At 45.9% G+C, this 9,266-nt stretch overlaps 1 pseudogene; it reads left to right on the top strand.

Moving 5' to 3' along the window:
* Positions 1–5,726: 5,726 nt before the first annotated feature.
* On the top strand, positions 5,727–8,751 carry LOC118588718 (annotated as a pseudogene).
* The last annotated feature ends 515 nt before the right edge of the window (positions 8,752–9,266 follow it).

Here is a 9,266-nt window from a genome sequence, read left to right on the forward strand (position 1 = left end):
TATAATTGAACTTGTAGGCACATTAGGTATGTTTTCAAGGTCAAGCAGAGATATATTTTAGATAGACAGGTCATCGTCAAACACTTCAGAGATCCACAGAATATGGCATTTAAGATGTTTTAATAACATAGAGTTTGTATATGTACCACATTTTCTTAATCCATTTTTTTTTTTTCTGGTTTTTTGAGACAGGGTTTCTCTACAGGGTTTCACTGTGTAGCTTTGTGCCTTTCCTGGAACTCACTCTGTAGTCCAGGTGGGCCTTGAACTCACAGAGATCTGCCTGCCTCTGCCTCCCGAGTGCTGGGATTAAGGCCTGCACCATCACCACCTGGCCTCTTAATCCATTCTTCAATTGAGGGCCAACCAGGTTGTTTCCAGGTTCCAGCTATTACGAATAATGCTACTATGAACATAGGTGAGCATGGGTCCTTGTGGTATGATCGAGCATTCCTTGAGTATATGCCCAAGAGTGGTATAGCTGGGTCTTGAGGAAGATTGATTCCCAATTTTCTGAGAAATTGCCATACTGATTTCCAAAGTGGCTGTATAAGTTTGCACTCCCACCAACAGTGGAAGAGTATTCCCCTTGTTCCACATCTTCTCCAACATAAGCTGTCTTCAGTGATTTTGATATTAGACATTCTGACAGGTGTAAGATGGTATCTCAGAGTCATTTTGATTTGCATTTCCCTGATGACTAAGGATGTTGAACAGTTCCTTAAATGTCTTTTGGCCATTTGAGATTCTTCCATTGAGAATTCTTTGTATAGCTCTGTAGCCCATTTTTAAATTGAATTGTTCGTTATTTTGATGTCTAGTTTCTTGAGTTCTTTATATATTTTGGAGATTAGCCCTCTGTCAGAGGTGGGGTTGGTGAAGATCATTTCACTTTCTATATGCTGTCATTTTGTCTTATTTACTGTGTCCTTTGCCTTACAGAAGCTTCTCAGTTTCAGGAGGTCCCATTTACATAGACACCATGGAGTACTACTCAGCAGAGAAAAACAATGATATCATGAAATTTGCAGGCTTATGGATGGGACTAGAAAATATCATCCTGAGTGAGGTGACCCAGACTCAGAAGGACCAATATGGTATGTAGTTACTCATAAGTGGATACTAGATTTAAAGCAAAGGATAACCAGACTACAACCCACAGCTCCAGAGAAGCTAGCTAACAAGGAGGACCCAAAGAGGGAAGCATGGATCTCCCTGGGAAGGAGAAATAGATGAGATCTCAATGAGTGAACTAGGGATGAGGGGAGGGCAATGGAGAGTAGGGGATGAGGCATGAGAACATAAGGGAATGGGGTGGTCAAGCTGGAACAGGGATGGAGTGGGAAAACAATGAAAGAGATACCATGATAGAGGGAGACATCATGGGATAGAGAGAAACTGTGCTAGGGAAGTTCCCAGAAATCCCCAAGGATGACCCCAGCTTAAATTACTAGCAATAGTGGAGAGGGTGCCTGAACTGAACTGGCTTACCCCAGTAATCCGATCAGTGAACACCCTAACTGTCATTGTAGAGCTTTTCTCTAGTAACTGATGGAAGCAGAAGCAGAGATCCACAGCCAAACACCAGGCAGAGCTCCAAGAGTCCAGTCAAACAAAGAGAGAGAAGAGGGATTCTATGAGCAAGGGGCATCAAGATTATAGGGAAACCTACAGAGACAACCAATCCAAATTAATGGGAACTCATGAAATTTGGATCAAAAGCTGTGGAGCCTGCATGGGACTGGGCTAGGCCCTCTGCATAGCGAGACAGTTGTGTGGCTTGATCTGCTAAAGGGGTCCCTTGGCAGTAGGATCAGAATCAATCCCTGGTGCATGAGCTGGCTTTTTGGAGCCCACTACCTATGATGGGACACCTCACACACCATTGAGGCAGGAGGAGGGCCTTGGACTTGCCTCTACTAAATGTACCTCCCCATGTGAGGCCTCACCTTCTTATAGAAGGGAATGGAGGGTGGGTTGGGAGGAGGAGGCTGGAAGGGTGGGAGGAGGGAAGAGGGGGATCTTTGATTGGTATGTAAAATGAATAAAAATTTTCATAATAAAAAACAAACAAGAAAACATAGATTTTTTTCTTTTTTTTTATGACTATGAGATATGTCTGCTCCTGGCAGTACCAATTTACTTCAGAGAAGATATGGGCATTGAAGAAACTCCATATGGAGAACAGAGTCTCCCTACCAACAATGACTCAGTTGAAGAAACTACTGACTGAAGGGAGAGATTAATGGAATCTTAGCTGTGCCTGCCTAGTTGCTATTTCTTGCTAAGTTGTCTTTGTTGAAAGCATCTGTTACTGCTGAAGCATATTTGGGTTTATGTGTCTGATCCTCCTGTGCTTTGCTTTGTTAACTGGGAAGAGAATAACATCCCTATTTATGTAAATGACTCCCAGATCCTGGATGCGCCCACCGCTAACCATATTGCTCCTGAGGCAAGGTGGTCACATGATAATTTGAGTGTTGATGTTCAGGCCTTACATGATAAAACATTAACCACGCTGCATTCAAAGTTAGATGAATTACCCTCTTCCATTGCTGCACAAAACCTGGCAAAGATTTTTAGTCATTTTTTTTCTGTCTCTAATTGGATTTCTAAACTATGGTCCATAGGGATGCCTTTGGGAAACTTTTTGGTTGGTTATACTGGGAAGCATTATAGTCTTAAGAATAATTTGCTACTCCACATCTTCTTTGAATATGGACTTGCATAGCCTAAAATTAAAATAAAAAATAAAAAAAGGGAATTACAAGGAACCACGGAGTTGGCCTGGCCTAACTCCCTGGAGCGGTATGCGCCATAGGTTTTTTAGTTGGAGTCCATGGCTCCTGGTTGCACAATGTGCCTTCCAGTTCCTGAGAGACCAAAGCACTCCTTTAGACTGTGAAGCATTCAGGCCGCTTTGTGTTTCTCTGTATGTCCCCTTACCATTATATTCTGTTTCTGATAATGGTATAAAAAGTCTGATTGCTCTCAATAAAATTGTCACAGCCTCAGTCTTGCTGTGGCCCCTCCAATCAGCCTGGTTTAATTTCTTGCCACCATGTCAGGAGGCATTGGCATGGTAAGTAGGCACGGGCACTTACCGACAGCCCTCACAAGGCTCAGATTCATTTGCAGGCTTTGAGGAGACAGTCGTCCCCCCAGCAGATGACTGATGGGGCAAGAGGCAGTGGCTAGGCATTGTCTTGACAATCTATTAGTAAAAGCTGAGCTACTGTGAGGGCTGGATACCTCAGAACATTCACAGGTCTCAGTTTTGCCTGTCACATCCTCTGGGTGAGAGAACACCCAGAGAGGCAGTCATGGAGAACAGGAGGCCAGACACTAGCAAACCAAAGACTCAAGTGACAGAATCTGGGCTCAGGCTGTGAAGAGAATAAAGAGAGCTAGCCCAGCTCTCGGTGGTTACAGACAAATTGTATCTACAGATATAATCCTGGAATTTGATAGTCCTGAGCCTGAAGCATCTTGGAAGATTCTGGAGCCACCAGCCCATCGTGTACTGCCATGGAGCTGAAGAACATTGGTGTTCCAAGGCTGTACAATGTACCCACTGCTGTGTTTCTACAGTGGGGTGAGTAATGCTGAGGTGTGAGGAAATGTGCTCTGCTTACATGGATTACAGTGCTGTGTTTTTTCTTTCCACGCTCCCACACTACCCAGAATCATCCCCAGTGCAAACATTTGCCACCTTAAGTGGGTATGATCTGAAGAGCTCAGAAGGGTGAGGGAATCTGCCCAGCCCACAGAGTGCAAATATAGATGTGACCAGCAGAGGGCGGTGAGACACAAAGAAGGGATTAGGCTGCAGATATCTGTCTGGTACAGATGCTGCCACAGTGTAAACCACAGGTAAAACAAGTGTCCATAAGCTTGACAGACGACTCCCCCTCCTCCTCCATGATGTAACCCGTAGCCTCCAGCTTTCAAGGACCCAGAAAGAAGCTGCCCTGAACCCATTCCCCCTGTGATTCCCTTTTTAAATTTACACATCTAGAGTCTGAGGCCAGTCTGGTGTACATAGCAAGTTCCAGGTTAGCCAGAGATACACAGTGAGACACTGAATCAACAACAAAATAAAATACAGAAACTACAAGTGTGTATAAGAACTGAACAATACACTCTTAAATGACTCATGGGTTATTACAGAAATCAGAGAGAAAACTAAAAAAGTCCCTAGGATCAAATGAAAATAAAAATATGACCTAACAGAACCTATGGGGTCTGACCAAGGCACATTTAAGGGGAAAGTTTATAGTTGTGAATGCGTATGCTAAAAATAAAAAACCTAAAATACATAACCTTAAGATGTACCTTAAGAAAAACAAGAACATTCACAATGAGAAGCAGTAAGTAGTAAGAAATAATGAAGACCATGGCAGGCTTTTAAGAAATGGAGGCCAAATGAACATTAATAAGATTCGACCAAGCAATGAATTGCTTCTTTGAAGGAAGTACAGAGAAAACGTAAAGACCTCAACCCTACATAAAGGTCTATAGGCAACTAATGAGTGTGAAGTAGGAGAAAGATCTTGTAGCTATATTGGGAGTGATGGCAGGATATCCTTGAAACCAATTTCTTGGACTGGTCTTGAGAGCAACACCTAGACTAGCATCTGATACTGTCTATTTTAACAAAACATTGTTAAAAGGAGGCAACAGAATATAATCATATCAGCTTGAGAGATGGAAAAATAAAAATTAAAAGCTCCTAAACATCTCATGACCCCAGTGTTTTCTTCAGTTCGTATGTGTTTTTCTTTTTGCTTATTTCCATTTCTTTCTGATATTTCACGTACATGGCAAGTTCTGCAGTCAACTTTATATCCTGTACGGCTGTTTCTTCCATTCAACTTTTTGCACAGCATTGCCACAGTGTTATTGTGCCTGATCTGTCACATCCTCCATTACTTATACACTTTGCGAATCCCAGCAGTAGAGCTATATATCGAAAACTTTTTTTTAAAAAAGGGTTTTCTGTAGCTTGGTCACTAACTCCTTTGTAGCCGAGGATGACAGTGGTGATATTTTGTTTGTGCCCCAATCATAAAAGCTTGCCTGAAGATCAGAGTGGAGATCCAGTCACTAGTTCAGCGTAGAGGCCAGGGAGTGTTAGCACATACCACTAATCCCAGCACTTGAGAGGAGGAAGCAGGAAGATCAGGAGTTCAAGACCACCTTAGTTCCACCAGATTGAATCAGTATAACAGAGATGATAGGTAGATAGATAGATAGAGAGTCCCTGCACCAGTGGGTGGGGTTGAGCCACACCCTTAATCCCACCACCAGGGAGGTGGTGACAGGAATATAAGGCAGGTGGAGACAGGATCTCAGCTCATTCGGTCTGAGGATTCCTAGAGATGGGATCTCCGCCTTCCAGCTGAGGAGTTGAAAAGGTGGGTGAGAGTTGGCTGGGGGTTGACTCCTGGTCTCTGATCTTTTGGCGATTACTGTCTGAGATATCTGTCTGTGGGTTTTTATTATTCGAACCAAGTAGAACTGGTGGTTTAGCTGGTAGCCAGTGTGAGGCACAGTTGCACGACCCTCAGAGTAAGAGTCTTCGGCTATAGCCCTCGGAGCTAGCTCTATTCTGAGACAGTGTCTTGGAAGATAGGAGTTAAATCAAGGTCCCGGCGCTGACTTCAGGCCCAGCTGCAAAGGTCAGGGTTCAGAGCTGTGCCCAGCACACAGAATCCTCTGCCACCATGCCCTGTGTGCACTATATAATTAACTCTAAACCCAACTAAGACATGATCATCTTTGATGGGCTCAATATTTCCCTCTGCAACTTAAAAAAGCAGATTATGAGGAGAGAGAAACTGAAAGCAGCCAATAGCGATCTGCAGATCTTCAACGCAGAGACAGAAGAAGAATATACTGATGACAATGCGCCAGTTCCTAAAAACACATCTATAATTGTCAGAAGAATTCCTAGTGGAGGTGTTAAGTCAGCCAGGAAGACATATGCTCTAAGTCGAACTGAACCAGTGACGGGAACCAAACAGGCCAGCGCTGACTCATCTGCATCTATTTCTCTGGCCCAGCTCACAGAGACTGCCAATCTGGCTGAAGCCAACGCTTCGGAGGAAGACAAAATCAAAGCAATGATGTTGCAATGTGGCGGTGAATACGGCCCAATGGGTTCCGTGAAGAAACCTCTAGGTCCACCACCTCCATCTTATACCTGCTTTCGTTGTGGTGTCCCTGGTCATCATGTTAAGAGTTGCCCAACAAATGGGGATAAGAACTTTGAATCTGGCCAGAGAATCAGAAGGAGCACTGGAATTCCTACAAGTTTTCTCACTGAGGTGAAAGATCCTAACGTGAAGGGTGCACTGCTTATGAGCACTGGAAAATATGCAATACCAACCATAGATGCAGAGCCCTATGCTGTGGGGAAGAAAGAGAAGGCACCCTTGTTACCAAGGGAACCGTCGTCATCTTCATCTTCATAATAAGACCATCCTAACCTGGAGCAGCTCCTGTGCCTCATCTGCAAGGACCTCATGGTGGATGCCGCCATCATCCCCTGCTGTGGCAACAGTTACTGTGATGAATGCATTAGGACAGCCCTCCTGGAATCAGATGAACATACATGTCCAACGTGTCATCAGAACGATGTTTCTCCAGATGCTTTAACTGCCAACAAGTGTTTACAACTGGCTGTTACTAACTTTGGAAACGGAACTGGCTATACCAAAGGACCTGGCAAACATTTAGCTCCAGCCCCACCCCCAGTCCTGCCACCGATACCCCTCATTCAGGGGAAAGCAGAGCCTCTGATGAGAAGCCCAGTATCGAGGCAGCAGGATCCCCTGAGGATCCCAGTGACCTCTTCTTCAGCTGGCCCAGCTCCCTCTTTATCTTAGTTCACTTCCAGTCCATCTTCCTTGGCTCCTTCTGTTCCTGGAAATCCATCTTCTGGCCCAGCTCTGGTACCTGATTTGTCTGGGACGGTGTCTGTACCAGTTCATTCTGAAAAGCTAGATGGCCCTTTTCCGGAGGCAGGTGATAAATTCTCACTAGTCACAGCGGTGGAACCAGAACATTCTAAGGGAGTCCCCTCAACTGCAACTGCTGCTCTTCCTGAGGAAAAGGGTCACCAGGTGCCTGTCTTTGGAACTCCATCTCTGTTGGGACCGTCATCAATGCAGGGAAAGTTGATCCCCACAACTGGTCCGGTAAGAAAACGTGCTGCTCATCCAGGTGGTGGACCACCAGGTTCGGGACATTTCCACGAGTTTGGCTAACTGTTTTCTCTACCACAGCAAGTCAGAAGAGGGGAAGGAAGTTGTTCCAGGAGAACAGAGCATGGGAGACAGCACAGCCGTAGATCCCAGAGGCCTCAAGGCCCCTCACTCCCAGCTTCTCCGGTCTGTGTGCCTGTTCCTCCAGGTGTCCCTCCCCGACAGGTCTCTCCTGGGTCTCCTCCTGGCCAGCAGAAGCCTTCAGGATACAGTGTCCCCGGTCCAGTGTTTCTACCAGCTCCTGCCAGTACATGGAAACCTTGGGTATGGTCGTCAGGTGTGCAGACTGCTCACCCAAACACCACGCCTACAACGCAAGCTCGGCTTTTGTCCAGGGAAGAATTCTATAGAGAGCAACATAGACTGAGGGAAGAGGAGAAGGAAAAGTCCAGGCTAGCCGAGTTTACCAATGATTTTCTTAAGGCGTCGACAGGGTGCTAAAAGATTCAGAGGAAGTGTAGACGCTCCTGTTCCAGGCCTAAATCTCCCTCTATTGGTTCATCAGATCCAAGAAGTGCATATACTGACTCAAAGTCAAGATCTGGCTCGACATGGTCGAGCTCTTACTCTATATCCTCCAGCCGCCCACACTCTGGCCTCTCTTCGCCAACACGTCTGTTCCCCAAGAGAGGCAGAGGCGAGAGACATCATCAACCTTCAGGGTCCAGATCTCGAGGGGCAGGTCACAGATCTAGGTCAAGGTCACCTGAAAATAGACGTTATCATTCTCGGTCAAGATCTCCTCAGAGAAGGTTCACCCACCCTCATGACATCAAAACCTATTAAGGGCAGAGGGTCCACCTTAGGGTCCCTTTTGAGAAAGAACACTACCGGGAATGGGAGAGGAAATGGCTACTGAGAGTGGTTTAAGAAGTAATACAAAGGTATGCTGTGGGGGACAGTCTAGACCCTCAGCTACCAGAGAGGACTTCCCTCCATAGAGACTTTCACCTCTTCATATTAGAAATTCACCCTTCACAAGAGGGCCCAGAGAAGACTATGCTCCTGCACAAAGTCATAGAAGCAGAAGTGCAGGCAGCAATGATCTAGAAAAGCTTTCCAGGAGAGATAGTCACAATGGGAAAGATAACACAAAATTACAAGAGAAGGAGAATGGGAAGGTTCCAGGAGACCATAAAGGACAATAGCATAAGAGCCAAGGAAAAGGAATAAATTGGGAGGGAATGCTTCCTGAGTACTGAGCTGTTAGAGTGGTCTAGCAACTCCCCAGAGTTGTCCGGTGTTGATGACACTAAGGCAGATTCACTGTTTCTTCTCCCAAGGAGAGATCATGCTTCACCAAGAATATGGGAATGGGGAGTGTGAAAAATCTCCTGGGCCTGAACCTCCACTTGAAAAAGCCAAAGAACAGGCTGCAAAGACTGACTCTATAAAACTCCTACCTTGTAGCTATGTTGGGAGTGATGGCAGGATATCCTTGAGACCAGTTTCTTGGACTGGATGTCCTGAGGGCAGCACCTAGACTATTGTCTGATGCTGTCTATTCCAACAAAAACATTGTTAAAAGAGGGCACCATCTGGCTGTGAGTCTGTTCCAAGCTCCGGCGAGGGAGGCACCAGCCCATTCGGGGCCTCTCCTGCCCAGTCTGCCCATGCTTGGAGCCCTGCTCTCTGGGAACTCACCTCTCCACTCAGGGAGAGCCAGGTTAGGGCAATGGGAGGCCCCAATCTCAGACCTTCCCAAGCGCCAGGGAGTGAGGAACACTCAGCAAGTGGACCCGCTGATGAGCTTCCCCCACCAGAAAGACAAACATGGTATGTACTCACTCATAGGTAGATACTAGGTGTAAAACAAAGGATGACTAGACTGCTACTCACAACTCCAGGGAGGCTACCTAGAAAAGAAGACCCTAAGAAAGACACAGGGATCATCGCACTAAGAGAGAAGAGAGAAATGGGTGAGATCTACATGACCAAACTGGACGGGGGTGGGGGGGAGTGGTTTTGGGGGGTGGTAATGAAGGGCAAGGGTTCGAG

The sequence above is a fragment of the Onychomys torridus genome, chromosome 8 (assembly GCF_903995425.1).
Source record: "Onychomys torridus chromosome 8, mOncTor1.1, whole genome shotgun sequence".
Classification (NCBI taxonomy): Eukaryota; Metazoa; Chordata; class Mammalia; order Rodentia; family Cricetidae; genus Onychomys; species Onychomys torridus.